The sequence below is a fragment of the Myxine glutinosa genome, chromosome 1, assembly GCF_964187855.1.
Source record: "Myxine glutinosa chromosome 1, kmMyxGlut1.1, whole genome shotgun sequence".
NCBI classification, from domain to species: Eukaryota; Metazoa; Chordata; class Myxini; order Myxiniformes; family Myxinidae; genus Myxine; species Myxine glutinosa.
This window is the reverse complement of record NC_136261.1, coordinates 60,185,662-60,212,895: the sequence shown is the minus strand read 5'-3', so window position 1 is coordinate 60,212,895 and position 27,234 is coordinate 60,185,662. Positions and strand designations below refer to the sequence as shown.

Below are 27,234 nucleotides of genomic sequence, written 5' to 3'. Positions count from 1 at the left end.
GATAGTTAGGATGAAGGATCTCCTCGCACCATCTGCACCCACTCACCGGAGGTGAAAGGTAACTCCACACCATGCCATGTTTTATTATTTTTTATTGTGCAAATGTTTGGAATGTGAGACGCATCATGACGTGGGTGTGACATTGTGCTTTGATGTTCCATCTCTGCCTCCCTATGAGGATTGATGATGAATTGATGATGGCAAATTTTTGAAGTAGAGGGATTGTGGTGACGAATTTGATATAGGGGAAATATGGGGAAGACGTGACAGTAGTGACGAATTGGTAATGTGTAGGTTTTGTACATATGGGGTAAGGGCAAGGGTGGGCTAGGTAACAGGGGGGTGACGTACGGTAGGGACGAGCTTTCTCACTTCGCCCTCCGCACGCATTTCGCCTTGCATTGCCTTTTTGATGTGTACCCTTGAGACCTTACCCCTCGCTCATCTGTCTTATCCCCCCTTTTTGTCTCCCACATGAGGACCTGAGCGCCGTTGGGCGCCGAGGGGAGCGTGCGTGGGTCGGCCATTGTGCGCCCGAAATTCCCAGAACCAGCTGTCTGCATCGATGCACCACATTATGGACCACATGTCAGTGGCCGAGCACCACTTATGGACCCCATGGGTTGGGGCAAGGCCCCTCTGCTGGAACCGGCCATGAGGGCCCGAAATCTTGCTGGCGGACCTTGGCCACAGGGCACCGATGCCCCACAGGTGAACCACACGTAGTCGGCCCTGTGGGCCATAAATAAAGATAAAAAAAAAATGGACACGTTTGGGCAAGCTTTATTGAAAATAGGCCGCCAGTAAGCAAAGCAAAATGGAAATGACAACATCTGGAAGACAAATAATAATCACCAGCAGAGGGAGCCGAAGAGCAAGAGACCACCTGCAGGGTTAGGGGTTGTTGGTTTATTTTTATGGAACACTGATGAACTATGGTGACTGCACCGATTGGTGCTTGGGTGCGTTTTTGGGTGCTTTTAATGGTGCGTCGATGCAGAGCAGACTGTCCCCCCCCAGAAAGAACAATTACAGGTCCTGGGTTAGTTTTGTAAATAAAAATAGCGTCAGTGTAAATAATGCTCCCCACCGTCAGTGTTTAGTTTGAAGACCATTCCGCAATTCGGTTAACTGTGGGCGTAAGTCTGTTAGGCAGGGTGCAATGGAGCAGCGGGACACATTTATTTATGTTTTAAAACTGTCGCACTCAGGGTCAGGTTAAAAATAGAGGGAACTACACCTACGTGTCACACTAAATAAAAGTTGTAGGCTCGGGACGTGCCTAAGAGGAGGAGAGTGCAGTGTTGTGGATATGAGGACTGTATATTTTTTTTTGATTGTGTGCTGTATTGTTGTGATTATTGTTTATTCTGTGCCTCCTGCCTCCGGAGCTGTGTAAAGACCAAAAGGGCGTCCCATAGTCCACAAGCATACACGTCAGCCAAGTAATAGAATATACCTGTTGATAGTTATCTCTTATTCTGTGTTTTAGCGTAAGGCTGTGTCTTCCATTAATAGAAATACTCCATTGCACCAGTGAAAGAGATAGATTCCCTGCCATTCCCCCCTTTCCGTCAATTGCAATTTGAAGCGCCTTCCGCATTTTGGTCGGTTTTTTCCCTTCATCCGCCATTGACCACGAGGCAGGGTTGGGGGAAGGAAGGCGTTTCCCCACCTCGTCAGAGAGGGGAGGAGTGAACCAGCCCCGCTCGACCAACCATGAGCCAGGGGTTTGGCTACAGAGGGCGGAGGAAGAGCGGTCGGGGAGGTTCGCAAAGGTTGAGGGGCGGGGGCCTATATAACCCAAGGCAGGGCGTGTCCAAGAGAAGAGATGCGTTTTTACAGAGGAGAGCACTGAGCAGAAGACAGAAAGGCCTGGAGTTGGACTTTGAGTTGGTCTGAGTTGGTTGGGAGTCGGTCGTCGAGTGCAGAGTGGTGAAGAGTCAGTCAGTAGAGGTGGTGGTCAAGTGGTTGCGTTGGTTGCGGTGAGGAGTCGGTGGTAAAGAGTGAGGGACCAAGAAAGAGAGAGAAAGAGTCCTGAAGCAAGAGAGGAAGTTGTTGGACTGGGTGGGACTAAGGAAGGAGAGAGAACCCGTCACACCAATCCCCAAGCTCCGCGTTGGCTCCACCAAGCGTTCAGCTCCACCAAGCTCCGCGTTGGCTCCACCAAGCGTTCAGCTCCACCAAGCTCCGCGTTGGCTCCACCAAGCGTTCAGCTCCACCAAGCTCCGCGTTGGCTCCACCAAGCGTTCAGCTCCACCAAGCTCCGTGTTGGCTCCACCAAGCGTTCACCTCCAGCCATCCACCTTCTGCCATCCCTGGCATTCCCCGCGTGAGTCAGCGTTCTGTTTGTTCTGTCCTGGGATATAAGTTAAGTCTGTAGGTAAGCTAAATTTGCACTGTGTCACCTGCGTCTTGTGCTTGTAAATAAACGTGACATCTGTCTTTTTGCTTGTGTGTAAATAGTAGGAATAAATGTAGTAGTATTTCAAACCTTTTTTTTGTCTCCGTTTTCCTCTTGCGTTGCGTCGCTTTTGTCTTTTCCCTCATTGAGCAGCTAGGGTGCAATACAACCAACGTTCGGGTGGAATCGGGTGAGTTTTGTTAGGTCGCGGTTTTAAACCACCGCTCGGTCTATAACATCCTAACCGCGATCGGTAACAATATATATATACACACACACGCAAACACACACACACACACACACACACACACACACACACACACACACACACACACACACACACACACACACACATCCCACACACACACACGTCTAGTGTATGTATATGTATTTTGTTGTTCGTTAATGACCATGACATTATCCCACCTTGTGGAGTCGGCTGGGGGCCCAGTTCTTTCACGCAAACTTGGCCCAAGTCTTTCACGAATCGGCTTGGGGATGTGCACAGTCAAGGGTGTGGGGGAGAGGACGTTTGCAGGACAAATCCACCCTGGGGAAGTGCACAGTCCTCATGGCAAGTTTGAGCCCCGTGGGTCAAAATGTGTGGCCGGAAAATCAGAACAAACACACACACACACCCGAGATATATACAGTCACGTGAAAAAGTAAGTACACCCCATGTAAAGTTTTGACTTTTTCAACATGTTTCAACATACAGCTATTTGATCTTCATTTCCAAAATATTGATAGATAAAGGTGATATAATACAACAAATATCATGAAACATTTATATTTTATAGTCCATTGTATAATTTAAATAAACATAAATGCAAATTTCACATGTGGAAAAAGTAAGAACACCATTGGCTCCAATAGGTGATATGGCCCCCTTTGGCAGAAACAACCTCAAGTAGGCGTTTCTTATAACTGTCTACCAGTCTCTGACATCGACTGGGAGAAAGGTTTGCCCACTCCTCCATGCAGAATTCTTTCAGCTGTGTGATGTTTGAGGGGTTTCTTGCATGCACAGCAACAACAACAACAACAACATGCATTTTAAAGGCCATTTTCCCTACTAGAGCGGGTTAGCCTTGTGGTCCCCATGACAATCTTCTCCATCTTGCCCTATTTTCTGCATCTCTCCTTGTTAACCCCCTTGCCCGCATTTCTTCTTCCACCATTTTAGCCAAGTCTTTCTTGGTCTTCCCCATCCTCTACTTCCTTCTACATTCATTTCCATCACTCTTCTCAACCAGTCACTTTCATCCTTCCTCAACACATGACCAAACCATCTCAACCTGTTCCTCTTCACAGCATCAATCACAGGCTCTATTCCCATCATCTTTCACAATTCATCATTTGTCTTCCTCTCTCTCAACGATACTCCGCACATCCGTCGAATCATTCGCATTTCCACCCTTTCCAACGTTCGTTGCTGCTCAACGTTCATTACCCATGTCTCGCTCCCATAAATCATAACACTTCTCACACATGCAGCATACACCCTTCCCTTCAGCTTCAACGACACTCCCCTCATCATCAGCACGCCACTCAGTTCCCGAAACTTCTTCCATGCAAATCTCACTCCAGCCACCGTTGCCGAGTCTGATCCACCTTCTCCATTCAGCATGTCTCCGAGGTAGCAAAATGTTTTCACACCTTCCAGCTTCACGCCGTCTCCAAGATCCAACTCAACATTTCCTCCATCTGCAGCTCCCTCTGTGCACACCTTACATTTGAATGTAGCTGCCACACTGGTTAATGACCCTCTCAGACCACTACATTTTTGATGAACCCACTCAGCGCACATTGTACATTGAATGGAGCTCACTCCGACACCCTTCCGACACACAGCACAGGGCCACTTCCCAGTTCTTTCCACCTCACCACATGCTTTACCACTTGCCATCACCTTCGTCTTTCCGATATTCACCTTCAGACCTTTTGTCTCCAGACATTCCTTCCACTTGTTCATCTTTTCCTTCAGTCCATCCATACTTTCCGCAATCAACACCAGATCATCTGCATACAACAACTCCCACGGCAAGCCCTCTTTTACGTTCTGAGACAGCACCTCCATCACAGCTACAAATAGTAGTGGACTTAGTACCGACCCCTGATGCAATCCCACCTTCACCTCAAACTCACCACTGTTCCCGTCCTTCATCCTTACAGCTGTGCACGCTCTTTTGTACATTGCCATCACCACTCTGATCAACCATTCCTCCATTCCTAACTTCCTCAATGCCCATGTCAATACTTTGTGTGGAACCCTATCGAATGCTTTCTCCAGATCAACAAACCCAAGAAACAACTTCTTCCTCTTCTCCATGTACTTCTCCTGCAACTGCCTCACAATGAAAAGCGCGTCTGTCGTTCCTCTTCATGGCATAAATCCAAACTGCATTTTGTCGATCTTCACTTTCTTCCTTATCCTCCTCTCCAACACCCTTTCCAATACCTTCATTCCATGCTCCAATAACTTTATCGCTCGGTACGAGCCACACTCCAGAGGGTCACCTTTCCCCTTGTATAGAGGGACGAGGGTACTCAGTTCCCAATCCACTGGAATGCGGCCTTCTTTCACCACCAGATTACAGATCTCTGTCATTCTCTTCACACCCCAACTTCCTGCTGCCTTCAACATATCTCCCACAACTCCCGTTGGCCCTCCCGCTTTTCCACTCTTCATTGCTTTTATTGCTTCCTCAACTTCCTTCTCAGTTATGTTCTCTGCCGGTCCTAAAACTGGGTTACTCTCTATGTTGCCATCCCATTCATTCTCTGCATTTAACAGCATTTCCATATATCTTTTCCATCTTCCTTGAATTACATCTGGGTCGACAACGATTTGTTCCACTTCATCCTTCAAGCAACTCACCCCCATCACATCACACCTCTCTTTCACTATCTGCTTTGCAATCCTGAATACAGCTTTCTGACCCTCTTCCGAATCCAAGCGTTCTCCGAACATTTTCCTGCATGCCTCCTGCGCCTTTGCTACCTCTTTCTTTGCAGCCTTCCTGGCTGCCTTATAACTTTCATGCTCTGCTGTTTCTGCTCCGGTACCCTTCGCCATTCTGCCACTCCTTGAACTTCTTCCTCTTCTCGTCAATCCTCTTTCCAACTTCATCATCCCACCACCATGTTTCCGAGTGCCCCGGTGGTCCTTTTGTCCATCCACATACCTCACCAACGGCTCCCAACAGACTAGCTTTCATTGACATCCAACCACTTTCAAGCTCAACCACATCATCCTCGAACCTACTCAGCCTCTCTTTTAATGCCTCCCTTACTGTCACCTCTTTCAACCTCCACACCTTCATTCTCGGTTGGTACTTCACCCGCCGAGCTCTCCTCGCACCTTTCACCCTTATGTCGCAGACAACCAAGTGGTGCTGTGAAACAGCCTCCTCCCCCGGGATCACCTTTGTGTCCCGGAGCTGCCCCCTATCTCGCCTACGCACCATCAGGTAGTCAACGGTTGTCGTCGACCCACCTGACGTGTATGTAACAAGCTTATTATCCTCTTTCTGGAACTGAGTATTACAAATCAACAAGCAGCTCCATCAGCAAACTCCAAAATCCTTTCACCTTCTCCATTTCTCACACCATATCCGTAACCCCCATGAACTCCCTCAAAACCATCCATACTCCTTCCCACATGTCCATTTAGGTCTCCTCCTACCACAATAACTTCCTCATCTTTCACGTTTCCATCAGCTTCTCTATCACACACCAGAACTTGTCCTTCTCTTCATCGCTTCGACCAACCTGCGGAGCATATCCCGAGATGACGTTCACCAAGAGCTTTCCAATTATCATTTTCACCATCATCAACCTATCACTCACTCTAGTCACACTCACCACACTGTCTACAAACTCCTCAGAAAACAGGACACCAACACCATTCACGCCCTCCGGGCACCCTTGCCACATCATCTTGTATTTCTGCCCCTGCCTACCCTTCACCATTCTCACACCACTTCCCTTCCATCTCGTCTCTTGCACACAACATATGTCCACTCTTCTTCTGACCAATACTTCCACCACTTCTCCTGATCTCCCTGTCATTGTCCCTACATTCCATGTCCCAAACCTCAGAAACCGATCTCCACTTCGGGCTGTACCTGCCCATATGTAGTTGTAATTGTCATGGTTCTCTTTTTGAGGCAATGTTTTTATGGCCGGATGCCCTTCCTGACGCCAACCCTTCTAGTCGCCTCTTTCGACACGCAGGGATAAGGTGTACCTATTCTATTCCAGGGTATACACTGGGAAACATTTAAATCCTGGAAATTCTGGGGGGGGGGGGGGGGGGGAGGGCGGCATCACTCGTAGGCATCTATAACCATGCTTTACTCTTGCCCTGATATTCTTTATGGACAGCAAAGGTTTCCTCCTGGCACACCTCCTATGTAGATCAAATTTGTGCAGCCTCTTTCTAATGGAAGACTCGTGCACTTTGACACCAACAGTGGCAAGAGCTACTTGTAGGTCCCGTGATGACATTCTGGGGTTCTTAGAGACTTCTTTCAGCATGTTGCGGTCTACTCTCGGGCTTAATCTTTCTGAAGGTTTCTTGCATGCACAGCTCGTTTCAAATCCCCCCACAACATCTCGATGGGATTTAAATCCGGGCTTTGACTTGGCCATTCCAGAACCCTCCATTTATTTCTTTTCAGCCATTCCTTGATGGATTTACTGGTATGTTTAGGGTTATTGTCATGTTGCAAGGTCCACCCTCGGTTGAGCTTCAACTTTCCGACAGATGGCCTCACATTATCTTCAAGCACCCTCTGGCACAATGAAGAATTTATCGTGGATTCTATGATGGTGAGCTGCCCAGGCCCTAATGCAGCAAAGCTGCCCCAAACCATAATATTTCCACCACCATGCTTTACAGTTGGTATCAGGTTCTTGTGGTCAAATGCTGTCTTTGGTTTTCGCCAAACATGTCTTCTGGTACTGTGGCCAAATAGCTCTACCTTTGACTCATCTGTCCAGAGCACATTGTTCCAGATGTGCTGGTCTTTGCCTCGCTGTTCATTGGCAAGCTTTACTCTTGCCCTGATGTTCTTTATGGATCGCAAAGGTTTCCTCCTGGCACACCTCCCATGTAGATCAAATTTGTGAAGCCTCTTTCTCATGGAAGACTCGTGTACTTTGACATCAACAGTGGCAAGAGCTACCTGTAGGTCCCGTGATGACATTCTGGGGTTCTTCGAGACTTCTTTCAACATCTTGCGGTCTGCTCTCTGGCTTAACTTGCTGGGGCGGCCTGCCCTGAACAAGTTGGCAGTTGTTTGGAATCTTCGCCACTTGTAGATGATCTTCCGGACAGTCGAATGATTGATTTCAAATTGTTTGGAGATCTTTTTAAATCCCTTCCTAGACTCGTAGGCATCTATAACCTTCTTTCTGAAGGCCTTGGAGAGCTCTTTTGATCTAGGCATGGTGACGCTGCACACTTCAACAACAAAGAGCAAACCAAACTAAATGTCTGAGGTTTAAATAAGACAGGTTCCTCCAAGATCCTCTCTGACGATGTTCTAATCATTTGCACCTCAGCTGGTGCACCTGATTCTAATTTTAGGTGTTTGAAGTAGTGATAAATGTAGGGGTGTACTTAGTTTTTCCACATGTGAAATTTGCATTTATGTTTATTTAAATTATACAATGGACTACAAAATGTAAATGTTTCATGATATTTGTTATATTATATCACCTTTATCTGTCAATATTGTTGAAATGAAGATCAAATAGCTGTATGTTGAAATATGTTGAAAAAGTCAAAACTTTACATGGGGTGTACTTACTTTTTCACATGACTGTACATGTATATATATATATATATATATATATATATATATATATATATATATATATATATATATATATATATATGCATATATATGCATATATATGCATATATATATATATATATATATGTATATATATATATATATATGTATATATATATATATATGTATATATATATATATGTATATATATATATATGTATATATATATATATATATATATATCTGTATATATATATATATATGTATATATATATGTATATATATATGTATATATATATATGTATATATATATATATATGTATATATGTATATATATATATATATATATATATATATATATATATATATATATATGTATATATATATGTATATATATATATATATATATATATATATATGTATATATGTATACATCGTCAAGAACACAGACACGCAATCTCCATAGACAAACATTGGCAATAGAATGGGCCGTACTGAAGAGCTCAGTGACTTTTAATGTGGCACCGTCATCGGATGCCACCTTTCCAACAAGTCAGTTCGTCAAATTTCTGCCCTGCTAGAGCTGTCCTGGTCAACTGTATGTGTTGTTATTGTGAAGTGGAAACGTCTTGGAGCAACAACAGCTCAGCCACGAAGTGGTAAGCCACACAAACTCACAGAATGGGACCGCCGAGTGCTGAAGCACGTAGTGCGTAAAAATCCTGTGTCCTCGGTTGCAAACACTCACTACCAAGTTCCAAACTGCCTCTGGAATAAACATCAACACAACAACTGTTCATCGGGAGCTTCATTAAAAGGGTTTCCATGGCCAGGCAGCCGCACATAAGCCTAAGATTACCATGCGCAATGCCAAGCGTCGGCTGGAGTGGTATATAGCTCGCCGCCATTGGACTCTGGAGCAGTGGAAACGCATTCTCTGGAGTGATGAATCACGCTTCACCATCTGGCAGTCCGACGGACAAATCTGGGTTTGGTGGATACCAGTAGAACGCAAATCCCTGAATGCATAGTGCCAACTGTAAAGTTTGGTGGAGGAGAAATCATGGTCTGGGGCTGTTTTTAATGGTTCGGGCCACTTGGTTCCAGTGAAGGGAAATCTTAATGCGACAGCATACAATGACATTCTAGACGATCGTGTGCTTCCAACTTTGTGGCAACAGTTTGGAGAAGGCCCTTTCCTGTTTCAGCATGACAATGCCCCTGTGCAAAAAGCGAAGTCCATTACAGAAATGGTTTGTCGAGATCGGTGTGGAATAACTTGACTGGCCTGCACAGAGCCCTGACCTGAACCCCATCGAACACCTTTGGGATGAATTGGAACGCCGACTGCGAGCCAGGCCTAATCTCCCAATATCAGTGCCCGATCTCACTAATGCTCTTGTGGCTGAATGGAAGCAAATCCCGCAGCAATGTTCCAACATCTAGTGGAAAGCCTTCCCAGAAGAGTGGAGGCTGTTATCGCAACAAAGGAGAGACCAACTCCATATCAATGCCCATGAATTTGGAATGAGATGTGTGATGTTCAGGTGTCCACATACTATTGGTCATGTAGTGTGTGTATGTATATATATATATATATATATATATATATATATAATTTTATATATGGTTGAAGGGGAAGGCGGCTGAATGGAGGTAATAAAAAAAATTTAAAAAGAGGAAGAGGAGAGATGATAGGAGAAGAAAGGGGAGTTTTGGGAGTGTGGGTGGGGTGAGAAGAGAAAAGAAGGGCTACATATAATGGAGTACTCCGTGGTTACAAAGATTTCGCCATTATTCGCTCTTCCCTGATAAATAGCTCAGGCGATGCTGTTGGAGTTGAAAAATATTTCCCCAAATCGCACGGTGTGGATTTAATTTATGTTCCTCGTGGAACACACAACTGATAAATCCAGATCCCGAAGCAGGTTGAATTCATGAGAAAAGATGTATGTGTTGAGTGAATGCATTGTATTGTGCATTCCAGTAATGATGAAATCGCAATTCCATGATTCCAGACAATTGTATCCAAAGATTCCAAAGCAAAGCATTTTAATGGACGATGCGAGTGCCTTTCTTGTTACCGGATGTGTGGGTGATTGAAAGGCGAAATTTTACCTTGATTGTAAATTCCTCGCCCGCTCTCCAAATTAAGACTGAACTCAGCGGGGTTCCGGGAAGTCCCGACTTGCTAGACATAGCAGGAGAGTTGGCTGGGAAAAGTCATATAAACAATGGGATAAAAAAAGCTCATTCATAAATACTTTCCCAGGTGAGTCAACCTAGAATAAACAATCCACATCCCTGTCCTTGGGAATATTACCCTTGCTCCTGAAAATGATAGCTTTGGCTAAGAAGACCGAAAAACTTTAGGTCATCACCACTGCAGGGTCTTCATGAGGTCCGATTGAAAGACCTTTTTTCAAAAAGTGACGAGTTGGACGAGGTTGCCTTTGATGAATTTTTACCTACGCTACTGAAGGTGGACAGATGTTATAAATTTTCATCTCTGTTTATCTGTGAGAAGGATATCTCAAAAAGTTATGGACAGGTTTTGATAAAACTTGGTGGATGAGTTTGGTTATGTACAACACCAAGTCGACTGATTTTGTTTCAGGTTCGACTCTAGATCCGGCCAATTAGTGGAGGTGTGCTCTCTACGGAGTCCCGTTCTGGCTGTATTATTTTATTGGTACAGAATGATGATGGATTCGCTCGTGCTGAATGAACCACATTCCATCGGACTCCCATGGCCCAAGGCTCTGCCAACAAAGCCCCATGCTATGTCATTTGACATGGGAGCGGTTCGCACGCGAGTTCAGGCCATCGGAGATCGCGATTCATTTGAATGGACGATGAGTTGTTGAACGACATGATGGACTCAACACAGAAACATTAAAAAATAAATGTCGTGTGTGTGTGTGTGTGTGTGTGTGTGTGTGTGTGTGTATATATATATATGTGTGTGTGTGTGTGTGTGTGTGTGTGTATATATATATATATATATATGTGTGTGTGTGTGTGTGTGTGTATGTGTTTGCGAGTGATTTTCTGTTGAGTGGTGGAGGTTATAAAGTTGGTTTCAAAGCTGGGTGGGTGCATCTGCATATATTTTCGGTGCTGTGGATTCTAGGAGTGGAAGCTGCTGTTTTATTGTTGTAGTTTGTGTTCTCGCTGACTGGGGGTGTGAGGGTACATATATGCATCAGTGTGCAGTTGATGCATGTGGAGGCAAATGTGCCCCTGCTGCCCTGGGACCTTAGCTGACCTTATCGAGGTTGAAGGGCCAAACGGTAATGTTGCTGAGGACTACAACTGAAGACCTGGTCAGTGAGGCACACTTGTTTTGAAATTGCGTTTATATATATATATATATATATATATATATAATATATATATATATATATATATATATATATATATATATATATATATATATATATATATATATATATATATATATATATATATATATATATATATATATATATATATATATATATATATATATATATATATATATATATATCTATATATATATATATATATATCTATATATATATATATATCTATATATATATCTATATATATATCTATCTATATATATATCTATATATATATATATATATATCTATATATATATCTATATATATATATATATATATATATATATATATATACATATATATATATATATACATATATATATATATATACATATATATATATATATATATATACATATATATATATATATACATATATATATATATATACATATATATATATATATACATATATATATATATATATATATATATATATATATATATATATATATATATATATATATATATATATATATATATATATATATACATACAGACTTGGCATTTAATATGGAATTTTTTTTTTGTCTTGACGGGTTTACTTTCTTAACTCAGTATATCAATCTGGTGAGTTTCTTTTACACTTTGGTGATTTATTTGTTAAAAGAACCATGTCACTGATTGTCTGTCGCAGCAAGAAGTCAACAACAGGATTATATCACAGGTGGCGTGGCAAAATGTACGGACAAGTGCATTTGATGATTGGCTTCACAGTCGGGTATACAAGGGTTGTTCCGTTCTGTATTAGTGGAAAACAACTGCTGCATGTCTCAAAAAGGTATTGCCGCTTCCTCTGGCGATGGTCCGTCAACTCGACAATGCTGTTTGTCATGGAGTGGTGGCTTTACGAAATTCCGGCATGAAACAGTGTGCTATTGCTCGGCAGTATGGCATCACTCAAGGTCAGGTGTCAAAGATCCTGAAACGAAATGCTCAGAGGGGTGTCCCTACTCCAATACCGAGGGCAGGACGTCCCCGCAGAACCACAAGGAGGGTTGATCGCCAGCTGCACCGGTTAGTCCGCAATGGCCATACCAAGTCAGCTAATCGGCTCAGGGCTGAGTGGCCGCAACTGACAAATGTGCCTGCATCCAGAAGGCTAGTCGACCAACGACTGGTTCAAGCAGGCTATCGTGCCAGGCGCCCCCTGAGAAAGCCACGCCTGACAAGACAACACCGCCAGCGCCGATTGCAGTGGGCCAGAGAGCACCGTCAATGGGAGCCAGGACACTGGAATCACGTGATCTTCAGTGACGAGTCTAGATTTCTGGTCTATCGTCAAGATAGCCACGTCCGAGTGCACAGACAAGTGCATGAAGCCTACAACAAAGATTGTATAGTGCCAAGAGTCCAAGCTGGAGGTGGTGGGGTGACCGTTTCGGCTGATTTTCATGCAGGGGGCAAAACTGACCTGGTTGTTCTGATTGGAAACCTGAACCAGTTCAAGTACAGGGCCATTCTGGAAGAAACATTTCTTCCATTTGCTCGTGCAGCCTTTCGAGGAAACTTTGTCTTCCAAGATGACAATGCACGGCCTCATCGTGCTCGCATGATCCAACACTTTCTTGCTGACCGTGGTGTAGAGCATATGGAGTGGCCTGCCATGTACCCGGATATGAATCCGATAGAGAACTTGTGGGCAGAATTAACGTGTCAAATCGACCACTTGGACCAGCAGCCTGCCTCTGTGCATGAATTGCAGCAGGCTATTGTCACTGCATGGCAAGCGATTCCTGTCCAAACCTTGGCAAATCTCGTGAACAGCATGCCTCAATGTGTACGTGCTCTCTTGAATGCTCGTGGGGGTTACACGAAGTACTGAACTGTAATTTTACTGTCCGTAATCCCAGTCATGATTTAACATTTATTTTTGTTGAAAACATTTTTGGCTCATGTATAAAATAAAGAGATACTTCTGGAAAACGTACAGAGGTTTAACACAGTACTGTCCGTGAATTGAGTTTGATATCAAATTTGCATCACTTTCAAGGATCAATTTATTTGCTTCGAAATGTCAAATGTGGTTTTTGTTTCTTTTAAAGGTCACATTAACAAAATCTAGAATAATTTCAACATAATTCCAATGAACTTTTGGTTCTAAGTCATCTTGAAAAGTAAGTTCACCCCCACAAAAAATATATTCCCTATTAAATGCCAAGTCTGTATATATGTATATATATATTGTTACGGAATCGGGCGACGGCACTCCCCTTACCGAGGGGGGTTTAATCCCCTCGTCTTGTTAAGCTGGCCGTCTCCGTTCCTGGACCCACCCCGCTCCTCTGTGGGATAGGATTGGCCAAGGTGTTTGGTCAAGGGATTCCCGGGCACCTCCGCCAATCCCTCCACAAAGCAGGTGGATGGCCCCGCTCGAATCCCGGACAAGATGGTATTTTGCCGAGCGGTTTAGCAGTCCGGAATCCGAGCCGTTAGCAATAGACTAAACCCGATTGCCAAGCGGTTCGGCCAATTTCATGCCACAGGTATTCAATCAGGGAAATGACAAGGACGATCGGACGAGAATGAAAGCCAAAATAATACGGAGGAACAGGTATTTGTTATTACTATACAAAAAAACCAAAGAAGAAGAAGAAACGAAGGTAATTTACAGAAAAAGGAAGAAAAAGATACACAAGGTAATTCTTAAACAGGCTTACTTATAGAACCCCAGACAACACAGACAGCACAAACTCATGTACACGAATGGGGAATTGCAGGCAGGAATTGAATGGAGGGAAGAGAAGAGCAGTCGGTCCAAAGAACGGGCGACAGGAGGTCCGAGGATCACGGCACGACATCGAGGTCCGCGTGCACGCACTTGTTCTTTGGAGGTTGGTTCCGGCAGTTGCCGTCAGTGCTGGTTGGTATCGCGAGCACTCTCAGGCGCATCTGCGCACGCGTCTCTGAAGCTCCCTCTCGCGTCCTTGAAGAAGCTCTCTCATGCGTCTCTGAAGCTCTCTCCTCTCCCTTTCATACCTCTCTGGTGTGGGGGCCCCGCGCCAAGGGTTTTATATCCACCCCCGTGGAACTTTCTTGTACCTCCCAGATCTTTCTTACCCCGCCCTCTCAAGCCATGCCCACTGAGCCTTGGATCACTTTTAGATCACTTAGCCGAGTTCTCCTAGGCAAGGGCTGGCTGACTCCACCTTTGATGATGAGGGCTCCCTGGCTCCACCTTGTATGACGAGGTGGGGCCACGCCCTTCTTCTCCGATCCTGGCCTCATGGGCAATGGAGGTTTGGAGCGAGCGCTAAGGCGGCTGCAGCTGGCAGAGGCGCTTTGGGGAAATTGAAAAGGGGAACTACCTTATTTGTTTGATGCAACGCAGATTCAACTATTGGGAACAGGTCCATAACTGAAACACATAATAATGATATAACTATGAAAAGGGCCTATGATTTGCTACGTGTTTCAATGTGGACTAACTAAGGTGCAATTATTTCAATTAACAGCCAATTAAGGGGAATGTACACAGGGGTTATTTCTAAGGGAATATACTACTAAATTTACATGTGAAGGTTCTAAAAACCGCAACAACAATATAAAATATACACTACCAGTCAAAAGTTTAGGGACACCCAACATTTTTTGATATTTTACTGTTTAATGTGCAAAATGAACATAAGATGTGAACAAACCTTTTACCAAAGATATATCTGCTTATCTACTGATAATATATTGTACTTCAATGCATCTTTCTTGTGCGAAACATAGGTTTAAAACAATTTTTGGAAAATAGGTTGAAAAGTGCAATACTAAATCTAAACTGAAACGTGAAGTTAATGTTATTAACGTTTTATCTCAATACTCTGCTCTGTGTGGAATGAATGTTTTGGGACTGGAAACTGTGCTTAGTTTCTTCATCACGTGCGATGTCTATTATTGCCAGGTGTTGCAAAAAAATGTTTACAGAAAGACCAGCCAAACAATATAATGAGTGTTTTTGTGTTTCAGATCGCATGAACATGGGTGCCAAAGCTCAGCTAACGCCAGAAAAAGACAGGTAATTGTAACTTTGTGAAAAGAAGGCCAAACCTTGAGAACAAATTGCAAAAAAATTACAAATATCAGTAAATTCAGTTGCTTGTGCCATTAAAGGACAGAACGGAACTGGTAAAAATGCAGATAGAAAACGTTCTGGTCGACCAAGAATCACAACAGAATCGCAGGACAAGTAATCTGAGTTACCAGTCAGCGCAAGAGACATCTTACAGCACTGGAATTTAGAGCCCAGCTAAACAGCTCCAGCATTGCAATGGTTTCAAGGTTTCAGGCCTTCTTTTCTCAAAGTTACAATTACCTGTCTTTTTCTGGCATTAGCTGAGCTTTGGCACCCATGTTCATGCAATCTGAAACACAAAAACACTCATTAAATTGTATGGCTGGCCTTTCTGTAAACATTTTTTGCAATGCCTGGCAATAATAGATATTGCACGTGATGAACAAACAAAGCACAAACATTCATTCCACACAGAGCAGAGTATTTGTAAACAGTTCTTGCTCCTGAGATGAAACGTGAATAACATAAACTTCACATTTGTTTCAGTTTAGATTTTGTAATGCACTTTTGCACCTATATCCAAAAAATGCTTTAAACCTACGTTTCACACAAGAAAGATGCATTGAAGCACAATAACATAAGTAGATAAGTAGATATATCATCATCGGTAGATCAGTAGATAATAATAAAATATGAACATGATAGTAAAAGATCAATATCAGTAGATAAAATATCAGTAGGTAATAATAAAATATAAAATAAATATGAACACATCAGTAGATAAGCAGATATATCTTTGGTAAGAGTTTTGGTCACATATTATGTTATTTTTGCACATTTACCACATTATGTTGGGTGGACCTAAACTAATTTACTGGTCGTGTATATGGAAACAAACCAATCATATCTGTATATATATCTGTGCTGCGTCTGTCCTGTGTTGTCCTGTGTTGTGTTGTCTTGTCACTGAACTACTTTCTCAAACTTTTGTGAAATCCTACCAAACTTCTGGTATGCACATATCTCTCCCGTTGGTATGTCCTAAGGGTATTCATTTTGAAAATTTTTCCAATTTTTTTTTTTTGGGGAATTTTTTTTTTCAACTTCAATTGTTCATAAAAGGTAATATCACGTATATTACAAATATATTTGTGCAAAATAATTGTTTGAATTATGATTGGCTTAAACTATGACAAAACGGCAACTCGGGTACAGTCATTTATCTATACTAGGGCATGCCCGTACTATATATAAGCTAGGACGTGCCCGTACGTGGGTGCCCGTTCCTTGCCAAAAAAAAAAAAAAAAAAAATTTGTGTAGGGGTGTGTGTGTGTAAACATCCTAGGGCGTGCCCGTACGTGTGTGCAAAAAAACATGCGTGCAAACAACAACAACAAAAAAAAACTTTGAAACCACGTGGCAGTAACGACCACAGAACCCCCCCCCCCCTCTATTTACATGAATGGTTTGGTCCATTCGCAACGACCACAGAACCCCCCCCCCTCTATTTACATGCAATGGTTTGGTCCATTCGCAACGCCAAAGCGAACGGCGAACGGCTAAATCGCCATAGCTCGGTAAGTACTTGTCCGATTAATTTCAAACCTTGAAAAGGCACATCCTCGGGTCCCCAGCAATATACCTGGCAAGTTGCAAGTATATCGGACCCGTGGTTGTCGAGAAACAGCGGTCACAGACAAACAAACAAACGTACAAACGTACAAACATACAAACGTACAAACAAACACACAGAGATTACTGGAATTATAGATAGATATCTACACATATGGGCAGTGTCTGTGTTGTCACTTAACGACGCCCTCAAACTTTTGTTTCCGTGGTTGTGAAGTGTTTTTAACAACGTTGTGGTGGTTTTGAATCACGTGGTGGTGAGGTATTTTGAATTATGTGGTGGTGAGGTGTTTTTAAATGACGTGGTGGTGAGGTGTTTTTAAATGACGTGGTGGTGAGGTGTTTTAAAATCACATGGTGGTGAGGTGTTTTAAAATCACATGGTGGTGAGGTGTTTTGAATTATGTGGTGGTGAGGTGTTTTGAATTAGTTGGTGATGAGGTGTTTTGAATTAGTTGGTGATGAGGTGTTTTGAATTACGTGGTGGTGAGGTGTTTTTAAATGACGTGGTGGTGAGGTGTTTTTAATTATGTGGTGGTGAGGTATTTATAATTACATGGTGGTGATGTGTTTTTAATTATGTGGTGGTGAGGTGTTTTGAATTAGTTGGTGATGAGGTGTTTTGAATTAGTTGGTGATGAGGTGTTTTGAATTACGTGGTGGTGAGGTGTTTTTAAATGACGTGGTGGTGAGGTGTTTTGAATTACTTGGTGGTGAGGTGTTTTTAAATGACGTGGTGGTGAGGTGTTTTTAATTACGTGGTGGTGAGGTGTTTTTAAATGACGTGGTGGTGAGGTGTTTTTAATTTCGTGGCTGTGAGGTGTTTTTATTAACTGTTTTATGGCTGTGAGGTGTTTTTATAACGTGTTTTATGGCTATGAGGTGTTTTATGGCTGTGAGGTATTTTCAATTCCGTGGTGGTGAGGTGTTTTTAATTTCGTGGTGGTGAGGTGTTTTTATTCCGTGTTTTAGGGCTGTGAGGTGTTTTAAATTACTTGGTGGTGAGGTGTTTTAAATTACTTGGTGGTGAGGTGTTTTAAATTACTTGGTGGTGAGGTGTTTTAAATTACTTGGTGGTGAGGTGTTTTTAATTACTTGGTGGTGAGGTGTTTTTAATTACTTGGTGGTGAGGTGTTTTTAATTACTTGGTGGTGAGGTGTTCTGAATTACGTGGTGGTGAGGTGTAATCGTCCCAAATTTCCGGTCTGCACCTACCCCTCCCCTATGTGTGTGCTGAGGGGCTCTTTCTTGAAAAAAAAAAACATTTAACCTAAATCTTCAACCTAAATTGCTTATAAAAATGTAATATCACAAACACAACAAATACATTTGTGCAAAATAATTGTTTGTATTATGATTGGTGTAAATCATGACAACACAGCAACTCAGGTACAGTCATTATCCTCAGGTAAATAAGCCCGTTCCCCAGTAACGACGCTTGGTGAGGCAAGCGTAGCGAGCCAAGCCAAGCTAGTATACAACAAACAACAACAACAACATGCATTTTAAAGGCCATTTTCCCTGCTAGAGCGGGGGTTAGCCTTGCGGCCCCCACGACAATCTTCTCCATTTTGCCCTATTTTCTGCATCTCTCCTTGTTAACCCCCTTGCCCGCATTTCTTCTTCCACCATCTTTAGCCAAGTCTTTCTCGGTCTTCCCCGTCCTCTACTTCCTTCTACATTCATTTCCATCACTCTTCTCAACCAGTCACTTTCATCCTTCCTCAACACATGACCAAACCATCTCAACCTGTTCCTCTTCACAGCATCAATCACAGGCTCTATTCCCATCATCTTTCGCAATTCATCATTTGTCTTCCTCTCTCTCAACGATACTCCGCACATCCGTCGAACCATTCGCATTTCCACCCTTTCCAGCCTTCGTTGCTGCTCTACGTTCATTACCCATGTCTCCCTCCCATAAATCATAACACTTCTCACACATGCAGCATACACCCTTCCCTTCAGCTTCAACGACATTCCCCTCATCATCAGCACGCCACTCAGTTCCCGGAACTTCTTCCATGCACATCTCACTCTAGCAACCGTTGCCGAGTCAGATCCACCTTCTCCATTCAGCATGTCTCCGAGGTAGCAAAATGTTTTCACACCTTCCAGCTTCACGCCGTCTCCAAGATCCAACTCAACATTTCCTCCATCTGCAGCTCCCTCTGTGCAAACCTTACATTTGAATGTAGCTGCCATACTGGGTAATGACCCTCTCAGACCACTACATTTTTGATGAACCCACTCAGCGCACATTGTACATTGAATGGAGTTCACTCCGACACCCTTCCTACACACAGCACAGGGCCACTTCCCAGTTCTTTCCACCTCACCACATCTTTTACCACTTGCCATCACCTTCGTCTTTCCGATATTCACCTTCAGACCTTTTGTCTCCATACATTCCTTCCACTTGTTCATCTTTTCCTTCAGTCCATCCATACTTTCCGCAATCAACACCAGATCAACTGCATTCAACAACTCCCACGGTAAACCCTCCTTTACGTTCTGAGCCAGCACCTCCATCACAGCTACAAATAGTAGTGGACTTAGCACCGACCCCTGATGCACTCCCACCTTCACCTCAAACTCACCACTGTTCCCGGCCTTCGTCCTTACAGCTGTGCACGCTCTTTTGTACATTGCCATCACGACTCTGATCAACCATTCCTCCACTCTTAACTTCCTCAATGCCCATGTCAATACTTTGCGTGGAACCCTATCGAATGCTATCTCTAGATCAACAAACCCAAGAAACAACTTCTTCCTCTTCTCCATGTACTTCTCCTGCAACTGCCTCACAATGAAAAGCGTGTCTGTCATTCCTCTTCCTGGCATGAATCCAAACTGCATTTCGTCGATCTTCACTTTCCTCCTTATCCTCCTCTCCAACACCCTTTCCAATACCTTCATTCCATGCTCCAATAACTTTATCGCTCGGTACGAGCCACACTCCAGAGGGTCACCTTTCCCCTTGTATAGAGGGACGAGGGTACTCAGTTCCCAATCCACTGGAATGCGGCCTTCTTTCACCACCAGATTACAGATCTCTGTCATTCTCTTCACACCCCAACTTCCTGCTGCATTCAACATATCTCCCACAACTCCCGTCGTCCCTCCCGCTTTTCTACCCTTCATTGCTTTTATCGCTTCCTCAACTTCCTTCTCAGTTATCTTCTTCTGCCGGTCCTAAAACTGGGTTACTCTCTATGTTGCCATCCCATTCATTCTCTGCATTCAACAGCATTTCCATATATCTTTTCCATCTTCCTTTAATTCCATCTGGGTCGACAACGATTTGTCCCACTTCATCCTTCAAGCAACTCACCCCCATCACATCACACTTCTCTTTCGCTATCTGCTTTGCAATCCTGAATACTGCTTTCTGACCCTCTTCCGAATCCAAGCGTTCTCCGAACATTTTCCTACATGCCTCCTGCGCCTTTGCTACCTCTTTCTTTGCAGCCTTCCTGGCTCCCTTATAACTTTCATGCTCTGCTGTTTCTGCTCCCGTACCCTTCGCCTTCTGCCACTCCTTGAACGTCTTCCTCTTCTCGTCAATCCTCTTTCCAACTTCATCATCCCACCACCATGTTTCCGAGTGCCTCGGTGGTCCTTTTGTCCATCCACATACCTCACCAACGGCTCCCAACAGACTATCTTTCATTGACATCCAACCACTTTCAAGCTCAACCACATCATCCTCGACCCTACTCAGCCTCTCTTTTAATGCCTCCCTTACTGTCACCTCTTTCAACCTCCACACCTTCATTCTCGGTTGGTACTTCACCCGCCGAGCTCTCCGAGCTAGTATATATATATTAGTCACGTGAAAAAGTAAGTACACCCCACGTAAAGTTTTGACTTTTCAACATATTTCAACATACAGCTATTAGATCTTCATTTCAACAATATTGATCGATGAAGGTGATATAATATAACAAATATCATGAAACATTTACATTTTATATATATGTTGTATATATCATAATTTTGTATATATATGTTGATATATTGATTTATTGTGTGTGTGTGTGTGTGTGTGTGTGTGTGTGTGTGTGTGTGTGTGTGTGTGTGTGTGTGTGTGTGTGTGTGTGTGTGTGTGTGTGTGTGTATGAGGAAATATAAAAAAAATTGATCATGTGGCGTTTTACGTCCACAAAAACATAAGTGTGGTCCAGCAAGGCCATATATGGTTACAGTATATCCCAATTTTTCAAGTGTACAGTGTGTTCCAAAAGAAAGTATCACTTTGTGGAAATATCACAACTTTAAATATCCGGGCAGGAGTGCCGATGCTAACATATACAGTATATTATATGGTTTTTGCGGTTTATGAAATTATATACCCACGGTGAGAATAGGCAATGTAACAAAAACATCAAGTCACCTGCGTGAGACCACCAAGGGGACATTTATTATTACGTACGCAAATATGGCGGAACCTCCTCCAACTGCAGATGAAGGGTTTCTTTCTTGTTTCTTTTTTTGTATATAGTCTTGTCTCATGGAAAAGCGGAGCAAGACATAACAGGCCAATGTGTTTTCTTTTTGTTTTATTTATTTAATTTATTCATTTTATTATCCGATTTCATTCTGTTTTATGTGATTTTCTTTTCATTGTTATAAAAAAAATTATTTTTATTCATTATTTCGATGAAAACGTAACCAAAGCCAAACCAAAATCGATGAATCAACCACAATAATAGCCCAAAGGCAGCTCACCACTGTGCGTGTGGAGTTGCTCCGCTCATTAATACCCGCCAGGCAAAGCGATCCTCGTTCAGATATCAGAGCCACCTGAGGGAGAGAGATGGGTCCAAGGTGCTGGGATATCTCACGTGATGGAGCCACTGTCTCCTTCCCAGGGAACCATCGATTAAAATCTAACCTTGCACTGAACCACCCAGACAGGCGTCTCGTTTATTCTGATCCACTGTTGATTTATTGGGGTTAAAGGTATATTTTGGGGAGATGATGGCGGTGCGTGGGGGCGGGGGGGGGAGGGGAGGCAAAGGGGGTGAAAGTTGACAAAAAGTTTTCACCATTTCCACTGGAGTCAAGTGAAGGTGATAAGGGAACGATGGGCCACCATCCATTGTAAGTTCCCATAATTCAGCCATTTTGTTTTGCTAAATCATATCCAAGTGTTGTTTTCGGTTTCGACGTGAAATATTTCCTTCAAATAGTTTGAATAACCGAGCCCTTATACCCTTGACAGCCATACCGAAGACCGAAGCAAAACTTTTCCCTGGTGATCAAACATATATGTAACTTCTCTGGTACTTAAGACTGATGGATTGTCTTTAGAATTGAGCATAACACTCACTCATGTTTTTTTAATGTGTGAAGGGTTCTAAGATTGGTGGGCTGGTGTGTGTTAACTCCCTCATCCTACTCCATTCACCTCCCACACCTCCAACCCCCCATAAACCCAACCCAAACCTCCAAGCCATCTAACGACTAACCCTACCCTGATTACACCAGCACACTTGATTATTTTGTTACCTTCAACCAAAATATTAAATGTGCTCCTTAAAATCAAGAAACACCTTGTGCTGATACAACTTCTCAAGGGTTGATCCTCATGGGATTATAGATCATAAATCCTATGCGTGGGGAGGTAGGGGTTGGGGCAGCAATTGAGCCCCCACAATTTCAGGGATTGTTTTAAGAGCTGAGGAATTGCTGGTTAGGACGAATATTTTCTTTGAGAATCATGAGTTGGCCTATTTTGTTGTTCCCACCTGAGCATATCCACACGGTGCAGTTATTCCCCCAGGTTCAAATCAAATTTTTGATGATGATAAGTTTATTGTCTCCTATTGTTCCTTGCTTTATATCACCGTCTGGCTCTCTCTGGTGCACTGACTGAAGATGCTGCCAAAGCAGTCTCATGACATCGATTACACTGGGTGGTTTGCCTTTACCTTCACAACAAGGGTTTGTAATTTGCTCAGGTTTCCAGCGAAAACTCACCAATAGAGGGATTTCAGTACCCATGATGCAGTGCACGGGTGCCATATTGGTTGATAAGGTGAACAAGTGAGAAAAGGTGAAAAGAGCAAACAAGTAAAAAAACAAGTAAAGATACATTTAAAGTGCACAGCCCCCCATGCCACATAAATAAATAACATATCCTCGAGCACGCAGCACATAGAGACGCTATTGGGAGGGACAGGTACACAATAATTGATTGATTAATTGCGTAATTAAAATAAACAAATAATAATCGTAAATCTTAATCTTTCCACAAAATTAATTTCTTAATCAATTGGCTAATAGGATACCTCAACCACCAGTGTTTCATCCGAAGCTGTAACTTTTTGAAAATTATTTAATTAATTGATAAAATACACAATTGATTGATCAGCCAATTATTTTGATTATTGATTAATCAATAAATCAAAAATGTCATTTGAAGCCACATCACTTGGTCACTGTCATGTCCGAATATCAGCTTCCTAGCTCAAAAGGTCCCTCAGATATTGCCCAGATGAGAAAGAAAACAGATGTCATTAATAATTAAAATAAATAAATAATAATCGTACAATTAATTAATTTCGAAATCAATTGGCTAATAACACCCTTACCTTAACACAACCGTTCATAGGTAGGGTCCAATGGACCCGGCCGGGTGTTTGATGTGCTATAACTTTTTTTTTTCGATATCTATTTGCATGCCCTTTCATGTGTTGCTCAAGTCGAATTTTTCCAACATTTATTCATTAATTAATTGCATAATTAATTAATTAACCGATTAATTGATTAATCAATAAATCAAAAACAGCCTTTACAGCCAAATCACTTGGTCATTGTCGTGTCCAAATATCAGCTTCCTAGCTCAAAAGGTGCCTGAGATATTGCCTGATGAGAAATAAATATGTACTTAATAAATCGATAATAATTCAGTAATTAATCAATTAATTGATTAATCAAAAAAATTAAAAATACCGTTTTTGTCAAACCATGCGCTCACAATTGTGGCCAAGTTTCAGCTTCCAAGCACAAAGGATGGCTGAGATATTGCCTGGACAAACAAACAAACAAGAAAACAAGAAAGCAAGAAAACAAATAAACAAACTGAGTGAAAACTGAGTACTCCCTTTTAGTGCGTGTCATCGCCAGGCCCCCTTCGGTGCCTGGCGATGACGTCATGCAGCGCCTGGAGATGGGATAGGAAAGGACCTGTGTACAATAATTAGCATAACCCTCCATTGCAGTAATACAGAATAACGATATAAATGTGCAAGATTGGGGAGCTACTGATGCCATCGTTGCCAGGGAAGTGAATATAATGTATTCAACAATAACTTTATTTTATAACCTTATCTTATAACCTTTTACATTTTTATATCAAGAATTACTATACCTGTAAATTGGTAAATAAAGATCTCATTCTGTTCACTCATTCTTGTTTACTTGATTTAGTTTGCAACTTCCAGAATTAAAGCACAAATCCACTTAATCAAATATATAAACAAGTACACATACATTCAAAGTACACCGCCCCATGCCAAATAATTAAATATGCTGCAGCGTGGCATTGCCGGGGCGCCTCCGACGCCCAGCAATACCGCAGTGCAGCTCATTGAGGCTGCATTGGGAGGGAGAGGTGTACACTAATTGATTGATTAATTGTATAATTAAAATCAATAAAAGATTATCACAAAATATTTTCATAATCAATTGGCTAATCGCATAACTAAACCACTAGTGCTTCATCCGAAGATGTATCTTTTAGAAATTTAATTAAATAGGTCATTTATAAAAAAAATTAAATAATTAATTGATTACTCAATAAATAATAAATCGATTAATCAATAAATAATCAATAGATGAAATGATTAATCAATAAATCAAAAATATCCTTGATAGCCACATCACTTGGTCACTCATGTCCAAATATTAGCTTCCCAGCTCAAAAGGTGCCTGAGATATTGGCCAAATGAGAAAGAAAATAAATAAATGATTAATAATGAAAATAAATAAATAATAATCATAAAAAAAATTAAATTATTAATCAATTTGGTCAGAGAACACATAAACTACCACTATTTCATCAGAATCTGTAACTAAAAAAAAAAAAATTTTTTTGGCATTAATCGAATAATTAAATAATTAATCGATTAATTGATTAATTAATAAATCAAAAATATCCTTTGCAGCCAAATCATCTGGTCATTGGCATGTCCAAATATCAGCTTCCTAACTCAAAAGGTGCCTGAGTTAATGGTCAGAAGAGAAAGGAAATTTGATTAATTAAATAAGTACTTAATTAATCGCTAATAATTAAATAACTCCTCAATTTATTGATTAATCAAAAAAAAAATACCGTTTTTGACAAAGGACTTGCTCACTCTTGTGCCGAAATTTCAGCTTCCTAGCTCAAAGGATGGCTGAGATATCGTCCGGACAACCAAGAAAGAAAACAAGAAAGAAAACAAACAAGTACACATACATTCAAAGTACACCGCCCCATGCCAAATAATTAAATATGCTGCAGCGCGGCATTGCCGGGGCGCCTCCGGCGCCCGGCAATACCGCAGTGCAGCTCATTGAGGCTGCATTGGGAGGGAGAGGTGTACACTAATTGATTGATTAATTGTATAATTAAAATCAATAAAAGATTATCACAAAATATTTTCATAATCAATTGGCTAATCGCATAACTAAACCAGTAGTGCTTCATCCGAAGATGTATCTTTTAGAAATTTAATTAAATAAGTCATTTATAAAAAATTAAATAATTAATTGATTACTCAATAAATAATTAATCGATTAATCAATAAATACTTAATAGATGAAATGATTAATCAATAAATCAAAAATATCCTTGATAGCCACATCACTTGGTCACTCATGTCCAAATATTAGCTTCCCAGCTCAAAAGGTGCCTGAGATATTGGCCAAATGAGAAAGAAAATAAATAAATGATTAATAATGAAAATAAATAAATAATAATCATAAAAAAATTAAATTATTAATCAATTTGGTCAGAGAACACATAAACTACCACTATTTCATCAGAATCTGTAACTTAAAAAAAAAAAATTTTTTTGTCATTAATCGAATAATTAAATAATTAATCGATTAATTGATTAATTAATAAATCAAAAATATCCTTTGCAGCCAAATCACCTGGTCATTGGCATGTCCAAATATCAGCTTCCTAACTCAAAAGGTGCCTGAGTTAATAATGGTCAGAAGATAAATGAAATTTAATTAATTAAATAAGTACTTAATGAAACGCTAATAATTAAATAACTCCTCAATTAATTGATTATTCAAAAAACAAAAAATACCGTATTTGACAAAGGACTTGCTCACTACTGTGCCGAAATTTCAGCTTCCTAGCTCAAAGGATGGCTGAGATATCGTCCGGACAACCAAGAAAGAAAGAAAACAAGAAAACAACCAGAGTGAAAACTGAGTACTCTCTTTCAGCGTGCGTCACTGCCGAGCCCCCTTCGGTGCCCAGCAATGACGATTTGCAATGCCTGGAGATGGCATAGGAAAGGTGCGGTGTACAACAAGAAAGAAAGAAAGAAACCAGAGTGAAAACTGAGTACTCTCTTTCAGCGTGCGTCACTGCCGAGCCCCCTTTGGTGCTCGGCAATGACGATTTGCAATGCCTGGAGATGGCATAGGAAATGAGCGGTGTACAACAAGAAACCAAGAAACCAGAGTGAAAACTGAGTACTCTCTTTCAGCGTGCGTCATTGCCGAGCCCCCTTTGGTGCCCGGCAATGACGATTTGCAATGCCTGGAGATGGCATAGGAAAGGAGCGGTGTACAACAAGTACAGATACATTCACAGTGCACCGCCCCCATGCCAAATAACTAAATATCCCACAGCGCGGCATTGCCGGGGCCTATGGCGCCCGGCAATACCGCGGCGCAGCTCATATACATAGAGAGTGCATTCGGAGGGAGAGGTGTGCAATAAATTGATTGATTAATTGCATTATTAAAATCCATAAAAGATTATCATAAAA

At 41.8% G+C, this 27,234-nt stretch overlaps 1 protein-coding gene and 1 long non-coding RNA gene across 2 annotated transcripts in view; one reads left to right on the top strand and one right to left on the bottom strand.

Annotated features, from left to right (window-relative positions):
* The window catches only part of LOC137418315 (uncharacterized), a 148,598-nt gene extending 126,427 nt beyond the window's left edge, over positions 1-22,171 (bottom strand). The window contains exon 1 of the long non-coding RNA XR_013622479.1: positions 21,962-22,171. This is a non-coding gene — a long non-coding RNA (uncharacterized LOC137418315). The remainder of the gene's footprint in view (positions 1-21,961) is intronic.
* Positions 11,436-27,234, top strand: part of LOC144890712 (uncharacterized) — a 37,470-nt gene continuing 21,671 nt past the window's right edge. Inside the window, exon 1 of the mRNA XM_078772282.1 lies at positions 11,436-11,534. The gene's annotated coding sequence lies outside the window, so the exon portion shown is untranslated. The remainder of the gene's footprint in view (positions 11,535-27,234) is intronic.